General features: G+C 43.5%; 1 long non-coding RNA gene across 2 annotated transcripts; it reads left to right on the plus strand.

The window, feature by feature from the left end:
• The first annotated feature begins 3,311 nt into the window (after positions 1-3,311).
• On the plus strand, positions 3,312-18,266 carry LOC132457439 (uncharacterized). 2 transcript variants are annotated; one of them, XR_009525634.1, is made up of 7 exons: positions 3,312-3,380; positions 14,751-14,926; positions 15,054-15,182; positions 15,523-15,681; positions 15,965-16,052; positions 16,525-16,680; positions 17,054-18,263. It is a non-coding gene; the product is annotated as an uncharacterized LOC132457439 (long non-coding RNA). The 2 variants fall into 2 exon arrangements; XR_009525633.1 differs by having other exon boundaries at positions 16,525-18,266.
• The last annotated feature ends 1,014 nt before the right edge of the window (positions 18,267-19,280 follow it).

Below are 19,280 nucleotides of genomic sequence, written 5' to 3' on the forward strand. Positions count from 1 at the left end.
TCTCCTTTTAACCAATCGCAGAGCGGTGTTCCGACACTTTTAATAGTGTTCATCGATGAGATTGGATGAAAGGGATCCAGATTATGAGAGGTCAACTAAATGAGGGGGCACTCGGATTTGAACCGGGGACCTCTTGATCAAGGGGGGGGGGGGCTGAAAACAAGGGGCCCTGATAAGGAAATGAGTGAAACTGTATTGGTGGAGCTTAAAGGAGAAGTTTTACCAGATAGAGTATTTCTAGGGTTCCTGTGTTTCTTTGTGAGGGCTTACATACCTAAGCCAATGAGGTGCTTTCAGTGTCAAAGATTTGGGCACATCGCTAGAATCTGTAAGGAAAAGAGGAGGTGTGCGAAATGCTCAGGGGATCATGAGTATGGGAAGTGTGAGGGGGCCAAGTTAAAATGTTGTAGTTGTGGGGGTGAACATGTCGTCACTTTTGGAGGCTGTGAAATAATGAAAGAGGAAGTTGCAGTTCAGAAGGTAAAAGTGTCGGACAAAGTGACTTATGCAGAGGCAGTGAAAGTGGTAAAACAGAGGCAAGGTGCTGAGAGTCAGGGGTTGGTTGCAGCCTGGGGAGGCGGAAGGGAAGTGACACGGGAGTCGGTGGGAGAGAAGCACGATGGAACAAAGTGTGGGGAGATAAGAAGCAGGTGGTGATGTTTGTTGCAGCAGTGATGAACTCCACTAGAGACTCCACATCAAAGACAACGAGCATAGATATTAGCTAAGGCAGCCCAGGATTATTTGGGGATGGAAGGGTTAAACTGGGAGGCTTTGGTAGCCGAGATAAATACAGAGTACTCAGGAGCCGGTGAGAAGACATCATAACCATGGTGAGAACCCTACAGTGGAATGCTAGGAGCTTGGTGGCAAATGGCCGGGAGGTTAAATATTTTTTAAGTCAAATGAAAGGAAAACCACAAGTAATATGCATTCAAGAAACGTTTTTGAAACCAGTGTTGGATTTTGTTATGTATGGATATGTAGGTATAAGAAGAGACAGGAGGGAAGGTGAAGGGGCTGGTGGAGGGTGTGTAACATTTATCAAGCAAGGTATATCATACAGGGTATTAGAAATAGGAACGGAACAAGTATATAGTGGTGGAGGTATGGGAGGGGGAGAGGAGTTTGTTGTTAATTACTATAATCCATGTAAAAGGCTAGAGATTGATAAACTAGTTAGGATTAAAGGTATAGAAAGACACAAGATAATATGGTGTGCAGACTTCAATGCTCATAACACAATGTGGGGAGGGAATCACACAGACACGAATGGGAAAGTGATTGAAGAGTTAATGGAGGACAATAATCTTGAGAAGAAAGGGTTGTTGACAAGTTGTCAAACTGGTTTCAGAAAAGGGAGACATACAATGGATGCAGTGGTAAGGCTTGGAAATGAGATACGGCAAACAAAGCTCAGGCAAACAAAGAGTCAGTGGTGGCAGTGTTTTTTGACATGATGTGGAAGGAAGGTTTGTTAATTATGTTGTACAAGATGGCGGTAGGTGGAAGGGTTTTTTAACTGGATTAAGGATTTTTTGTTTGACCGAAAGATACAAGTCCAGATTGGGTCTGAATTGTCAAATAAGTATATGGTGGGGAATGGCACTCCCCAAGGAAGTGTAATTAGTCATTTATTGTTTATAATCATGATAAATTATGTTTTTTCAAAGGTACCAGAGGATATAGGAAGTTCTCTGTTTGCAGACGATGGGGCTTTGTGGAAAAGGGGAAGAAATGTGGTGCATATTATTAGTAAAGTCCAGTCTGCAATTGATGGGGTGACAGAGTGGGGATTTGACTGGGGGTGCAGATTTTCAGCAGAGAAAACTCAAACTGTATTTTTCACTAGGAAAAGAATTGAGGGTGGGATGCAATTGAGGATGTATGGGAAAGAGTTGGAAAGAGTTGGCTCATTTAAATATTTGGGAGTTATTTTTGATTCTAGGGTAACATGGGCAGACCATATTAGGAAGATTGAGGATAAATGCAAAAAGGTAATAAATGTGGTGAGATGTTTGAGTGGTAGGGATTGGGGAGCGAGCTGTTCAGCTTTAAAGACCATATATGTAGCTATGATTAGATCTGTGCTTGATTATGGGTGTATAGTGTATGGGTCAGCCGCAGTGTCTCTCTTGAGAAAGCTGGACGTGATTCAGGCCAAGGCATTAAGGGTATGCAGTGGGGCTTTAAACCATCACCAGTGGACGTGATCCAGGCCAAGGCATTAAGGGTATGCAGTGGGGCTTTAAACCATCACCAGTGGACGTGATTCAGGCTAAGGCATTAAGGGTATGCAGTGGGGCTTTAAACCATCACTAGTGGACGTGATTCAGGCTAAGGCATTAAGGGTATGCAGTGGGGCTTTAAACCATCACCAGTGGACGTGATTCAGGCTAAGGCATTAAGGGTATGCAGTGGGGCTTTAAACCATCACCAGTGGACGTGATCCAGGCCAAGGCATTAAGGGTATGCAGTGGGGCTTTAAACCATCACCAGTGGACGTGATTCAGGCTAAGGCATTAAGGGTATGCAGTGGGGCTTTTAAATCATCACCAGTGCCTGCTCTGCAGGTAGAAAGGGGGGAAATGCCACTGGAGTTGAGAAGGAAACAATTGATGGGGAACTATTGGGCTAATCTGCGAGGGCACAGTGAGTCTCACCCCACAAAAGGAGTGTTGAAAGAGTGCTGGGTTTATGGGAAGTGTGAGAGGAATCATTTTGGTCGGGTGGGGAATGATATAGCGAAAGAGTTTGGTGTGGGTGAATTGAAGCTTAGACCAACAGTGGTATATCCAATAATGCCGCCATGGAGGGTGGTGTGGACTGGTTTGTGTTGGATATAAAGAAGAGACAGAGAGAACAGATAGACCTGGGTAGTGTTTTTAATATTCATCTTCTTATAGAGTATGTTCATGTTTTTACAGATGGTGCCAAACAACCTGAGACAGGAATGACAGGGTTTGGAGTAGTTGTTCCATCAAAAAGAATAGAGTTTAATAGAAGAACATCAGATAATTTGAGCGTTTATACAGTGGAGATGTTGGGGGTGCTGGTCGCATTTTGTTTAACTGCTAACTAACAAACGGGTTTATGCGTTCACTGAACAAAGATTATGGAAATAAAAGACCACTTTTCCATCAAAAAAATCATCAGAAACGTTATTACCAACCCATAGACACTAAGCCAAAACCTTTCTCACATGCACACCCATCGCGAGTGACGGCTACGCGCACACATGCACACCCATAGCGAGTGACGTAGGACGTAAAGTCCCGCCCAGGTCGAAGTGGCGTCGATTTAGAGAGCCCCATATGCTTCGAGGCTGCGGCGTCCATCAGAGCATCGCGATCGACAGGCGGCTGGCCACTGCGGATAAGGTAAAGGATATGTTTTGAAGCTTTGGTAAAAGTGCATTGGATGCACTTTTACGCACTCTTTACATAGCTAAACATATAATAAAAAATACTCCGGATGAAGCACATGCAGTGTAGGGTAACTGGTCACTGGCATGTCATATCTCTGATTTCGTACTAAGACCCAGACCCATAAGACCAAGATCAAGAAGCACATGAGATGACTCATGATGACTTTAAAGTCTGCCTCATGGAGTAAAAGTGTGATCATGATGGCCTGGGCATGACATTATGTTTCGAGGGGCGCCATGCCCTTCAGTACCGGTAGTTTCTGGTCACATGGTTTAAGCAGTGTTGCCAACTCTTCAGGAAGGAAAGTAGCTATTGGCTCTCCTAAAAGTCGCTAGAAGTCGCTAGATGACGTCATCGCCTAAATTGCATAACTGGAAGTATAAAAAAAAAAAAATAATTTCTTTTTTTGCTTAGTCCCAATTTTGCTTACCATAAATGGCAGCGTTGTTTGAGCTGAACTTTAAGGCTTTGCCTTTTTGAATATGCTTTTGGGTTGAACTGTGTTTCTTCACATCACTGAGTTTGGCACAGAAATCGACCTTGCAATAGCTACAGTATGCTCGTTTATAGTCTCCAATAAACGGCTTTAACCAGCCCTTAAAAGCAGCGTTTGCTTCCCACTCTTTCCAATATTTTTGTTGGTAAAGTTTTGACTGCGACATGGTAAAGACACAAACACACACAGTGGACGAGGTGAGGTGAAGTGACTGAGCCTGAGGCAGTGTGAGTCAAAGTAACAAAGCGATTTATTATTTTATTTATACAACGAAAATATTACATTTTCCCGCTCTGACTGTACGTCAGGGTCCGGGATCAGTCGGCGGCGGCTTGTTGGCCGGGACGCGGATTCATTTGCAGCCCGGATGCCGAGGCGTGAACGTCTCCTGTTAGCTCCTGCTAACAAAGCAGCTGGGAGGGACTGCTGCACGAGGACTGGGCTGCCTGTAAGTGCTTTGAGACGGGGAGGGGCCGCGCAGGCACCCGGTGCTCGTTGTGAAGAGGTAATAGCGATAGTGCATTCACCTCAAAAAGTCGCCAAAAGTCACCAATAACAGCTGAAAAAGGAGCTCGATTTGTCGCTTGTCGCTGTTTTGAAAAAAAGTCGCCAAAGGGGTCTGAAAAGTAGCTAAATATAGCGACAAAATTGCTAAGTTGGCAACACTGGGTTTAAGGCAGCAGCCTAGTAGGCTACCGGTCTTAAAAAGGATACGCTGCGGAAAGCGTTAATTACATGAGCCCTTGAGAAAACCCATAGTTTACAGTGGCGTGGGGATTGTGGCGCGGATCACTTGCGTCCCGAACCGTGATGGCTGATTCGTACGGATCACGGGAAACCCGATTGGGCATATGTCCCGTTTTTCCAGCCTAACGTGATTCAAAGTAGCCAAATCAGGCTGAAAATGTGCCCAATCTGGCAACACGGACGGCTTATCTTAACAGCCAAGATGATTCCGAGGGATGTTTTGTTTTTAGAAGAAAACTATCCATACAGATAGGTTGGGAATGGTCTATGTTCAATATGAAAGATCATTACAGGCTCTTTAATTTAAGCCATAAAAAACCTTATTGCTGTCAGGCCCGGCGTCATGGGCGGGGCTTAGGGGGCCTGGCCCGCCCTCGGAGTCAGTTGGGCCCGCCCTGGACGGACGAGCCTGTCAGTCTCCCGACAACCAAAAAAATAATAAAAAATCGCAGATCGCAATATTTCAGATTTGTCCTAGTTTGAAAGAAATATGGATGTACAGCGTTTTTTTAATCAAGGAGCACGGAGGGTCGTAGACAGTGAAATTCATGGTGAAAGTCAGGAGTGTTCTGAGGAGTCACGGTCATCTGAGGTTGACACTCTGCTCAAGCCGAAGCTAACCGGGCTACAGACGTTGGGGTCATCCTAGTCTCGCAAAGCCAGACCAAACTACAGCAAGTAGAATGGTCTGGAGCCACGCTACCTCGAGCCGTCTATCCGTGGGGAAACTGGGCGGGCCTGTTTTTATTTCTTTAAACCAATCACAATCGTCTAGGGCGGGGCTAAGCCCGGGAAGCAGCAGTTGTGTCCATGCAAAATAGTGCCGGGGGGGAAATTATTTTGACGGAACTTCTTGACGTTCAGAGGCTGTCAGAAATGGCTCAATCCCAAACGCCACAAAAAAACATTAACGATGTATGTCGCCTATGTGGAGATAATTTTATAGATAAAAAGAACAAACATCGTTTGATTCTTTGTCACGATGATTTCAAGCCACCATACACTTTGGCCCTTGAGGAGCTCACGGGACCTATAAAAACGAACGACGTTTTAACATTTATATGTGGTTCTTGTAGAACACTACTAAAGAAATACCGTAGGAGCTATTGTGAAGTGGAACGGATCGGTTCATTGGTTAAATCCATGTCAAACGCTTATGCCGCTGTCAGAGTGAAACGATGCGCCAAATCCACACCAACCGGCGATAGTCGTGACCGCAAACGCATCGTCCCCGGGGAGAATCCTGCCAGACGGAGTCTCCAAGGTAATGTCAAAATAGGCTATGTTGTGGTCCTACCATTGTAATGAAATCAGATAGTCAGTAATCAGTAATTACATTATAATAAAATTAAACAAGATTGGATGTCTAGTTCCACAAACAATTTCGAAAACTTGTCTGTAGGCCTATAGCCATTTACCACCAACTGCTATTCATGTGTCTCTTTGGAAAACAATGGTATACTGTCCAGAGATGTGTCCACGGAAAGAGCCAAACATGCCAACTTTACAGCGCCGTCAAAGTCCTCTTCAAAACTCGCCATACTGCCTAGTTTTCGAGTTTGAGGGGGAGCACAATACGGTAACGCCAGCAACCGGAAGGGGAGGAGTCGCGGCCAAATCGGCCGCTAAGCAATAGACGCTGTCCACTTCCGTTCAGCCAGACTAGGGTCATCCCTATGTTCCCCGGGTCCTATGTTCCCCGGGTTCTATGTTCCCCGTTTTTCCAAAAAAAGGGTCCTATGTTCCCCTGTAGCCATATGGCGCGTTTCCACTGCAGGGTGCGGAACGGATCGGATCGCAAAGGTGCGGGTCGGGTCGCGTTTCCACCGCCAAAAGTGGGCGTGACCCGGACTTTGCCGTACCCGTTCCGGCCCCATTCTCGGGACTCCTCCGTTGCGGTACCCAAAACGAGACCAGACGCCTGAAAGGGTCCCGTGAAATTCTAGCTACACCCCCCCTCCGTTGATTGGTCGACAGAATCGTCACTTCCGGGTGACGCGGGGATAAAAACAAACAAACAGTAGCCTCAAGGTATTATTCTTTACAATTAACATGTCGCGTAAAAAGCTTGCTTGGGCGAACAAGGAGGTGGAGACGTTCGTCTGCATTCTTGGGGAGGAAGACGTTGTTTACGATGTTTACGTAGCTGCCGCGGCGATCGACATCCGGCCTACCACCAAGGGTACTGTCGGCAGTGGAAACGCGACCTCGGAACTGAGCTGGGCTATACCGCCCCCTCCCTACCGCACCTTTGCGATCCGATCCGTTCCGCACCCTGCAGTGGAAAAGCGGCAATACATACCCGGGAGCATAGGACCCTTTTTGGGAAAAGCGGGGAACATATGTTCCCCGCAATCTATCAATCTTTAAAAATATTTCAACTTTGATGCGACATTCGCGTGATGACAGCCAATCGGCGTTCAACAGTGTGGCCACTGAGTGACATGTGTAACGTAACAGCCAATCAGCGTTCAACCCGCCAACTCAGTGCAGTCCGGGGTGTACTGCAGCATGGAGGAGAAAGTGATTGTTGCCGTTTGCTACTCCTGGAGCTCTTTATATAATAGTATATAATATAATATAATTGTATAATAATATCACGGCCAAAAGCTCTGTGCTCCTCCGGTTGGCCGTAGCGCGGGGAGCTCTCGTAGGGATTGGGCTTCTCGGGGTTTGTTTACCAGCGTATGAATAGACTGCCTCAGGTTCTCCGACGTCTCTCCCTCTTCCACAAAAGGTAAAGACATGCAATGGTAGTTATCTCGGACGGAATTTGGCAGTAATGGTGGAAAAAGTAACAGACCGGGGAACATAGGACCCTTTTTTTGAAAAAGGGACCCGGGGAACATAGGACCCGGGGAACATAGACACGCTCCCTATATGTATATCACGGGGGAGAACCCCCCGATTAAATCGACCTATGACTTCACATTTCTGGCCTAAAAAAATGTGCCCCCCGCAGGGCAATGCAAGGCCCCCCCGCAAATCTGTGTCTGGCGCCGGGTCTGATTGCTGTAGATGGCGTATTGTGTGACGTAATCAGCAGACGACGGACCCCGAGCCGATCTGGAAGCCGAGCCGATATGGTACTTACACCAGCTGCCAAATTTGTACCGGGCCTGTCATCCATACGTAATCCACTCCAAATCTGCCTGGCAACAGATGATCGCTTCGTCCGTTGCCTGGCAACGGACGATCGCGTCGAATGACTGAAAGGTTCACGAACATTCGCAAACCTTCTATCTAGCAATCCGTTATCTGTAATAATAATAATAATAATAATAATACATTTAATTTAGAGGCGCCTTTCAAGACACCCAAGGTCACCTTTCAGAGCATATAGTCATCATAAATTGTTAAAAAAAAAAAAAAAAAAAGACATTGTGGAAAAAATAAATAAATAAACATAATAAATTATAAATAAATAAAACAAAAACAAGACAAAACAAAACAAACAAACAATCAAAACAGTGATCAGTTAGACGTTTGAACAGGTGAGTTTTGAGTTGTGACTTGAAGGTTGTAATGGTGTCTGACTGTTTTATGTGTGGGGGGAGGGAGTTCCAGAGCCTGGGTGCTGAACAGCTGAATGACCGGGCACCCATTGAAGTGAGTCGTGATGTGGGGATACATAGTAGTCCAGCAGAGGTTGAGCGGAGGGAGCGGGAGGGAGTGTATTCTTGGAGGAGGTCGCAGAGGTAACTGGGGGCTAGGATGTGGAGAGCTTTGTAGGTGAGGAGTAGGGTTTTGTATTGGATACGGTAGTGTACTGGGAGCCAGTGAAGTTGAATGAGGACAGGGGTGATGTGGTCAGATGATTTGGTGCGGGTGATGATCCGGGCGGCTGAGTTCTGAATGATCTGCAGTCTGTTGATGAGTTTGGTGGGGAGTCCGGTGAGGAGGGCGTTGCAGTTGACTGTATTGTGCTATTTCGTCCTTGACCTACTTTAAACACTCAGTTTACTTGCTAAATTTGATTAAACAATTAAATACAATACAAATATAAAGTAAAAACAAGTGTTATCTAGATCCGTTTTCTGTATTATGTTATTTCGTCTTTGGCAACATGAGCGCGAATGTTTTTTGAAACCCGCTTTAAACACTCAGTTTACTAGCTAAATTTGATCAAACAATTAAATACAATACAAATATAAAGTAAAAACAAGTGTTATCTAGCGATCCGTTCACTGTTTTATGTTATTTCGTCTTTGGCAACGGACGATGCGATCATCTGCTGACAGGCAGGTTTGGAATGGATTATGTATGGATGACGCGCCCGGTACAAATTTGGCAGCCGGTACAAATTTAGTGTGACACCGTCCAGACAGCGATCCCATTGGCTCTGTCATGCCAAATTTATACCGGCTGCCAAATTTGTACCGGGCGCGTCATCCATACGTAAGCCATTCCAAACCTGCCTGGCAACAGATGATCGCGTCGTCCGTTGCCTGGCAACGGAGGTTCGCGTCGAATGACGTGAAAGGTTCACGAACATTCGCGAACCTTCAAGCTCGTTCATTCGCACTTGTCCGTTATCTGTATTGTGCTATTTCGTCCTTGACCTGCTTTAAACACTCAGTTTACTTGCTAAATTTGATTAAACAACAACACAAATATAAAGTAAAAACAAGTGTTATCTAGCGATCCGTTTTCTGTATTATGTTATTTCGTCTTTGGCAACATGAGCGCGAATGTTTTTATGAAACCCGCTTTAAACACTCAGTTTACTAGCTAAATTTGATTAAACAATTAAATACAATACAAATATAAAGTAAAAACAAGTGTTATCTAGCGATCCGTTATCTGTATTATGTTATTTCGTCTTTGGCAACATGAGCGCAAATGTTTTTTGAAACCTGCCCGGCAACGGACAACCCTTACGTAATCAGTTGTCCGTTGCCTGGCAACGGACAACTGTTGACGTGCCCGGTACAAATTTGGCAGCCGGTACAAATTTGGCATGACGGCTCCCACCACTCTTGACACGTTGCACATGACCAGAATGAAATGGAAAATCTAACACACACACACACACACACACACACACACACACACACACACACACACACACACACACACACACACACACACACACACACACACACACACACACACACACACACACAGTGAAACAGCCCCTCCCTCCCGCCACTCCCTAAGACTGAATGTAGCTCTCCACATTGCATGACATCAGATGAGGTGACAGTGAGAGAGTGTCAGATTATAGATAGAATAGCATCGATAGATAGTGAGGGAGTGAGGCATAGCATAACATAGATGGAGAGAGTAGATGTATAAATAGATCAAATGGTTTACTGTATTTGTGACAAACGCGCTCACCTCCCCCTTCAACACAAGCTCTCCACCACAGTTTCCATGGGACGACACCGCCCACACAGACACCTGCCAAGCACAATGACAATCAATCACGGGGAAAACTAGTTAGCACTATCAAAAATAATCACACTGAAGACATGACCAGCCCCGCTTAGAAATAAACACTGGGGGTTCACAGGTGGGACTGTCAAGCTAGCCCATATTTAGAAGAAATAGAAGGCATAATATGCCTTCTATTTCTAGATCTTCAGACTAAGTTTAGGGTACTTATCGGAGCCAACGACATAATCACTGTCACTAGATCTAAAGAAAACGTTGACTTTCACTCGATGCTATTAGGCCTGCAGCGGATTCGAATTGTATCCGAATCCGTTCGGTTCGTTTACCACAGTTCGGAACATTCTGGAGATCCACGGATTTCGGTTTCATGAAGGCATTGCCTTATGTAGCGTATTTTGCCTACTGTAGCCTACGTCCGATACAAAAGGGTGTTTAGGACCCAGCGGAATGCATTCTCTCCAGTGCTGCCCGAGCCAATGAGACTTTTCCCGCCCCTCCCTTCAGCCTGTCAGCGTTCAAAACAAACTGGGCTTTAAACGATTCCTAAATGTAAAGAAAGTAATTGATACAATTATATTCTAAATATACGGGAGATAAATACAAACGGGTGATAAGCGGGATAACGGCCTTCGAGGTCGACCGGTTCGATGGAAATAATGGACAGGTAGAGGCAACTCTGTCTTCATGCTGCACTCGTCGCCAGAGTTCTAAGCCTCGTCGGCCGTTATCCCTTACATGTTACACTCAGTGCACCATGTTTTCAAATGCATTTAGGGGAACATTTATTGCACAAAAAAGCCTTGCAAGTTGTCTGATTGCAGTCAATTAACACATTGCAAATAGCCTGTGGGTCTCATTCATTTTTGTGTTTCTCCCCCAAACCCTCCGTCCAAAAAAAGTCTGCCTTTTTACTATCACGGACATGATCCTAATCCGAACCGTATCCGAAACCGAGGCCCAAAACGGTTATCTGAACCGAACCGTGGACACACTGATCCGTTTCACCACTACTATTCACTGACAGTAAAAAATATGTTATTGTATGCACTGCTGTTGATAGACTACTAGCTCCAGCGCTCCTTGCTGCGTTTCTAAATGGTAGCAACTCACCAGGACACTTCACCAACTCTCCACTCATTCTCCTCTGACCATGCATTTATTTATCTTTGACGGCCGTCGGATCTCGGTATTTCCTCATCTGCCCTCTCAAGTCTAACCGGCTCGAAATTATATGGCTGTAATTATATGGCTAGGGTTGCGGTATACGGTATTACCGGTGTTACCGGTGTTGAGGCCAACACCTTTTATTCGGTGTTGCACACCGGCAACACCAAGTTTTTTTTTGTTTTGTTTTTTCAGTAATAAAAAACAAATTCAGTAAAAATGATAAATATAATTAAGAAAATTAAAATGTGTAGAATAGGCCACAGTTCTGCTCTGTGCGGGAAAATTGTCGCACCGAGAATTGACGTGCTTCCTTACAAGACCGGTAACCATAGCAACGCCGGTAAACAAACCCCGCGAAGCCCAATCCCTACGTGAGCTCCCCGCGCTACGGCCATCCGGAGGCGCACAGAGCACTTGGCCGTGATATTATGATCTATATAATTATATTATACTATTTTATATATAGAACGTTATAAGACGCAGAGAATTGGCGCGCTGCCAGCCACTGTCACAGTGTGTGAGAGGAGAGTTGATGGAGAAGATGGCGGTTGACCTATAATTAATACCGTTTATACCGGTAATACATCAGCCGATCCGCGGATCACGTCCCGAACCGTGAGGGTTGATCTGTACGAATCACGGGTAAGCTGTGAAGCGTTGCACCACGAATTGGCAAGTACTACATCAATCAGAATGATAAATTGTATTTTTATTGATTTTTGGTGAATGTTTTAAACTATTAATTTCATCCTTTTTCACTATTCTGCAAAATATAGACAAATAATGACCCGTAGTAAGTAAAAGCCCACCATTGGCAAGTAGGCCTACTACAGCAATCAGAATGTGAAAATGTATTTTTATGATCTTTGGTGAATATTTAAATTTTTTTATTTAATCCGGTTTCACTATTATTACTACAACCGTAATGAAGTGCATTTGTGTTGATTAATCCGATTGCGGGGTAAATGAAAACCGAAGATCTGGCGAATATCGTTGCAATATCGAAAGGCAGTCAATAAGGCATAGCGAGTCTTGAAAGATGTGAGACCCATCAGGATCCTTATGACAGCCGTCACTGATTTGACACCCTGTATACACTGTAAGGCCTCTGTAATCATGTCGTTTAATGTGTCTCTTGTTTGTATGAACGGAGCATTGCATGTCTAAAATGTGTCCCATGCATATAAAGCAGTGGTTCTCAAATGGGGGTACACGTACCCCTAGGGGTACGTAATGGGGATGGGTCAGAATATTCGATTATTAGATTATTCGTTCCCGAGGGTCAAAGTCGATTTTTAACATTTGGACCGTTTTTTCCCATTCAAATAAACAAGAAAATTTGTTTGACCGGTTGCCATGGGTATCTCTGTGTGGTTAATTTGCAGTTGCGGTGTTAACTATTGATGATGTCGGCTTACTGTTACATTAAACTGTAATCAGAAAACGCGGTTATATGCTATAGACCAGTGGTTTTCAAACTGGGGGGCGCCAGAGTTCCTCAGGGGGGGCGCGACGTGAGAAAAAAATAAACCCGAAAAAATTGATTCAAATCATCAGTCGTACTTCAACTGTAGAAGTAACATAACTAAATCAATTTTCAACCGTTTATCTTCGTGCAAACCATTTAACAAATCGACACACTTGTATCTTCAATAATATCTAAACAGAATTTCGATATCATTTAAAATGTCTTCAGAATCACAGTTTTAGTTTCATACCGCTTCGTTTTCAGCTGATTTCATTGAAGACGTCAGCCCATTCTGATACACCTACTTCTAGACATCGTAACTCATTCCTTTTTCAACCGTTTACCATCGTTCAAACCATTAAACAAATCGACATACTTGTGTCTTCAATACTATAGAAAAGGAATTTTGATAGCATTTATACTTTTTTCAGAATCACAGTTTTAGTTTCAAACCGACATCGTTTTCAGTTGCTTATAATAATTGAGGTCACCATAGCAACGCCGGTAAACAAACCCCGCCGAATAGTCGAATCTCTGGACTGAAAAGGCAGATCTGATTCGACTGAAAATTCAGAGTCGGGGACCCTGAATGAATCTGTGTAGACTGGCAGTTTACACAGATTAAGATGTTCAAATGTATTTAAAAAAGGTTAAGCTAAAACATGCTTAGATAAAGTTGTTAAATTGTGTTAAGAAATGTGTTTAAAAACGCACAAAGATGTTGTAATGTTTCAGAAATATGTTTAAAATATATGTTTAAAAAATATGTTTAAAATGTTTTATAATTATGATCAGAGATGTTTTAAAATGTGTAAAATAATTAAAATAGCTTTCAAAACACAGGTATTTAGAACATTTTCTTTGGGGGGGGGGCTCAGCTGATTTTTTTTATCTGAGGGGGGGCTCACTCTCACACTTTGAAAACCCCTGCTATAGACCCTATAGTATCTGGTATAAAGGCTGGGATGAATTTTAAATTATAAATACGTAGCCTACTCTTTATGTTGAAAGTATAGAGCGTCACGATTCAGCCTTTATACCTAAGATACTATAGGGACTACAGCATATAACCGTGTTTTCGGAGTACAGTTAAATGCATTTTTCACAATTTACCAGCTCTTGTTTTGAGGGCTCAACAGACAATTTGACTGGAACTACTTTGCAGGTAGTTGTTTTTTTAAACCATGGCTGCCTTTGTGAATGTCTGAAGTCGGCAGTCGGCACACATCGAATAATCGATTATTCGTTCATCCCACCCACCGATTATTCAACCATGAAAAATTTGAGTTATTCACATCCCTAGTACGTAATAAATACATTTGCTAACTATAATAATTAATTTTTCTCCTTGGGCAAGTTTCAATTCTGAAAGCTTCTGTTTTGTGCCGATGAAGGGGGTACAGCTGAAAAATCATCTTGGAGGTGCTACACTAGTAGAAAAGGTCTAAGAACCACTGATCTAAAGGAAGCAGTTGGTTAAATATCAGCCAAAATGTTCCCAGTGTGTTAATCTGGCTGACTCAAGAAAAAACAAACACACACACACGCACGCGCAAACACTCACACACACAAACACAATCCGCACATCTCAGGTAGTGTGAGGTAGATCGACCCCTTGAATGAATCACCCAAACTCAGCTCTCCTTCATTTTTCGATCATAGGCGTATTATTTTCAAGCATTTTTTAATGCATTAGGTATTCCATGATCTTGCATTTAAAACATTACAATAATTATCTTGTATCCTGTTGTAATGATGTTTAAAAAGGCGACTGGTGAATAGGTATAAATGGATTTAAAACAAAAGTGATATCAAATGTGATTTATATTTTATTATTCTATTCCATAGGCCTTCTCAATGAAGTCTTAATCCATCCTTTCCCTGTCCCGGGCTCCACTCCTTGTCATTGATTTACTTTTATGTTTGCTAACAGTTATGATTGATTAATGATTTACTTTGACACGTCTCTCAACTTTCTCTGGTTACTGAACGACATGATGTTATAAAATACTGAATTTAATAACTGGTGTTTTTTTTATCTCATCAGGTGTTTCCTACTCCCCACCAGCAGACTTTGCTGATGTCCTCTGAGGCGTATGGAATACAAATGGAAGATATTTTTGATATTCCTTGTCAGTTTCAATGGAAAAGTTATGGCACGACCAGATTGCCACAAGGATCAATACAGAGTCGGAGACAGATGTTGCTATAAATGCGATCCGGGTAAAAAGACAACTATCTTTTGTCAAATCTTTAATAAATATATCCCAGTGAAGAAATCAAAATATTGACCAAATGAATTGAATACATTTGAATTGGTAATATGTATTCACCCTTATGATCCTAACAGGATATCAAGTTTCTGAGGACTGCCCACTAGAGGGAGGACAGACAAGATGCCAAACTTGTGCCAAAGACACTTTCGCTACAGGCCTCAATAGATATAAGCACTGCACTCCCTGTACCAGCTGTGATTCAGGTATATGCATACTAGACTAATACGGCAATCCCCTGACCCTTCTTTCATTATCTAAACATAGTGGTCATTTTGAATGGACTTTCGAGCTCAAAATACTGGTGACATCACAAATGGTGTTCATTATCCATCTCAACTACCTGCCCTCCCTCTTCAGTGAAAGACAGTAAAAAATGCACTATATTTCTGGTTGGTCTTAATCAGGCTAGAATGGTGATCTGACCTAAATATACAAGCGTCACTGTTGTAGGAACTGATTATAGACTTTATGCAACACAATTGTAACCAGGCGGAGATCTGATGACTTTCTGTTAAAATGTTGTGTTCATGTTTATTCATTCAGAGAGGGGTCTGCGTTTGAGGAAGTCGTGTACAGAGACATCAGACGCTTTGTGTGAAACCCTGGATGGATACTTCTGTAGAGACCCCAACGAAGGAGGATGTAGGGCGGCTCAGAGACACAGTGTGAGCTGCAGTCCTGGTCACCACATCGGTCAAAACGGTTGGTGTCTTCTTCTGTACAAACCGTAACGTACACATGATGCACTAATCTGTATGGTTCAATTCAAAGGTTGCATTGTTTGCATTAGCTTAATAGGGTGATATGCTCCAGTTATTCCAACAGAACATGTAATTGATTATTTCTGAACCTAAATTGGCTCCCAGCCCTACGTTATCCAACAGGTGTACATTAGAAGAATGTATAATATATACATATATTCAAATACAGGTAATATCATAAATGAGACGGATCAGGTTCCATATCAACATGTATATTTATACAGGAACCGCAGATAAAGACACAGAGTGCCTTGATTGTGCGAAGGGAACCTTCTCTAATGGAACGGTGACGTCTTGCCAGCCCCACACAAAGTAAGTGGATGTTACAGTTTAAACGCAGAAGATTAATGTTACTTTGTCATTACGGTTCATAGCAGTACAGGCCAAGAAAATGCATTGTTTGTCTATTGGAAAGGCTGTAATTACGATAGATGCTAATATACAGTGGTTTATTAGTATATGCTACGCGTGAACCTCCTAAGATGGCGCAATTTGATTGGTTCGCTGTCTCGGAATATTGGGCAATATCCCCTGATTTAGATCTCAAACTCGGGATATTGTTTTCTTAATGGGGAGAGCGCGTGACGGTCTTCTCGTCACGCTAATAAAAACGAATAAACCGCTGATAAAAACAAATAAATCTCGGCAAAAAGTGTTATCTTGTTTATTTTTGGCGTGTTCACGTGTAGTATATACTAAAACAATTATTCACTTTGCCTTCGGCAAATAATTGTTAACTATTATATGTATAAGATAACTTGTGGTCTTGTCCTTCTTTACCCAGTTGTGAATCTCTGGAGCTGTATCAAATCCAACCAGGGACCACTTCAACTGATTCTGAGTGTGGAAAACATGGGTCCAACGTAACACCACTAGTGAAAGAAGTAATACCAATCATAGTGCTGCTATTATTTTTCGTTGTTCTAGTATTCTTAAAGAGGTAAGCTTAACCTTTACATTTATCTTTTGCTGACGCTTTTATTCAAAGTGACTTGCAACCATTCATTCACACATTCACACATTCACACACCGACGGCGGAGTCGACCACGCAGGGCGACAGCCAGCTCGTCGGGAGCAGTCAGGGTGAGGCGTCTCGATCAGGGACCCCTCAACACTCTAGCTAGGAGGAGTTGGGGATAGAAATAGCAACCTACCGGTTACCAGTCAACCCACTCTAGCTCCTGAGATACTGCCCCCCCCCCCCCCCCCCCCCCAACCATAAACCCTTAATAGGTTCATAGTTGGCTGAATGATAGTAACAGCTGCTGATATTGCTGCTGAACTGATGTATTGATGTTCATCTTTTATTCAGAATGAACCAAGCTCTGAAGGAGCGGAGTACTATTCAACAGTCAGCCCAGAAAACCCAGGATGTGGCTCCAGGAGGACCTAATGAGGAAAAAAACACGATGCTGCAAAACCGATGCTGTGGGATCATGTTCTGGGTTAGGAAATCATAGCAATATCAATACACACAGTATATCTAAAGAAGTGTATGCATATTCTCAGGTCAAGCATATTGTATTTGTTGACTGCAACTTGGATCCCCTTGATCACAGTTGCAGTCTTAAAGGTCTGTACTGCCGACATAGTGAACCACCGATCATGTTCAGGTCATGTTGATCAGTTTATGATCAGACTACCAAAGCGGTCGTAAACAGCCCCCGCGAGTCATAGAACAAAACTTCAAACTTTGCCACCTTTTGAAACTAGCGTGTGGTGAGAACTCACCAACACTAAAGGAGACACAAGCTCACAAGCTGCTGAACTTGAATGTCAATTACAATTAGGGCATTTAGCAGACGCTTTTATCCAAAGCGACTTACATTCCCCCTGGATCTACAGCTGGCAGCAAAGATCTTTAAGCACTAACTCCAAACCAATCTTTTAACTACTGAGACTTAGGTCACCGTTGTATTGCTTTATCTTGATCATCCGTTCTTCTGTCTACCTGCTTATCTCTGCATTTTTCTGATTGTACTTTAGACACTTCATCCCTTTTTTGATTTTCCCAAAATGTGGCCGCAGTGTATCAATACACACAGTATATCTACAGAAGTGTATGTATGTTCTCAGGTCAAGCATATTGTATTTGTTGACCGCAACTGGGATCCCCTTGATCACAGTTGCAGTCTTAAAGGTCTGTACTGCCGACACAGTGAACCACCGATCAAGTTGTCATGGGAGTAGCGGACGCGGGGTAAGCGGGGGGGACATGTCCCCCGCACTTCCCGTATCTGTGCCCTCTGTCCCCCGCACTTTTTAAAGCCATTCTAGCCATCTAGAACTGAAAATATTATTTTGTAATATAGTTAATCAGGAGAGCCTGTAGCCTTTGATTCCCTTAGTTCAAAAGGTAAATACTGACATGGATGTTTAAATATTGTGGCAACCCGGGCCCAGGAATGTCTCAGAGGTATAGGAATCGCCACACTTCACGGCTGGTTCAAAGCCCGGGAGGGCTTTTATTCAGGATAATGCAAAACACGCCCACGTGGGGAAAACGAGAAAGAATACACTGACTCCGGGAGCCGGGGAAAAGAGGGGACAATGTTCGGTTCTCTAGGGGAGCAGGGGGTCGTTCCCGTCGGCGTCCTCCTTGGGGCCTGTCGGGAGCGGCCCGGTTCACCTTCCGTCGGCTTGTCCGTCCGTGGTCCGAGGGTTACTCCTGTTGCTCCCAGCTCCAACTCTGCTCGGGGACAGGGGAAAATGTTTGTTAAGAGCTGCCCCGTTCCCCGCCCCAGGTGTTTCCTATCTCTCTGATTAGTGTGCCGGGAGGGACGTCCTCTGGCTCCGCCTGCTAGGTGTGGGCGGTACACGCCCTCCACAACCTCTCCCCTGGGTCGTCCAGCCCGAGGGGTGGGGGACGGGTTGCCACACTATGTAGTTTATATTTAATTTCAAAGAGACTTTTTGTTTATTATTTATTTGCAGATATTATTCGACTACAGCATTATTTGTGTTTTTAAAGAAAGCAGGTATAGGTCATACCATTTGTCTTAGTCAGTGGAGCAAGTAAGTTACATATTAATTTAGTCTTTCGGCCAGTAGCATATAAACAAAATGAAGCACCTGTCCCATATTTCTAACTGCATTTGAAGTAGACATTGAGACTCACCAAACATGGACGCTATAGGACAGTGATCATGATTTGTCTCAATATCAGAATAACAACTATGGGTCAAATAGCAATGGCTGGTGGAATGGCCATAAAGTATATGGCCATTGTCTGTATATGCAGTGTAAGCTTGTCCAGGCCCTGCAAGTCAGGATGTAGGCTATGAATCTGAATGAAAAGTAGGTAAATAGGTAGTGGCCATCCCCAAAATGCATCAGAATACAGGAAATCAAATCTATTAAATTCAATTTTTTTTAGGGGGGGGTTGGGAACCCCAGAGCCCCTGTCTATTACTGTACCCCACCAATATTTTTGATCACCAGCCGCCACTGGTCTTAGTCTTGATTAATTTCGCACATCTGTGTTGTCATAGTTGACGACGGCAAATGTAAAATAGCTACATCGTCATGTCGATATGTTT

Source organism: Gadus macrocephalus, chromosome 5 (assembly GCF_031168955.1).
Source record: "Gadus macrocephalus chromosome 5, ASM3116895v1".
In the NCBI taxonomy this organism is placed as follows: domain Eukaryota; kingdom Metazoa; phylum Chordata; class Actinopteri; order Gadiformes; family Gadidae; genus Gadus; species Gadus macrocephalus.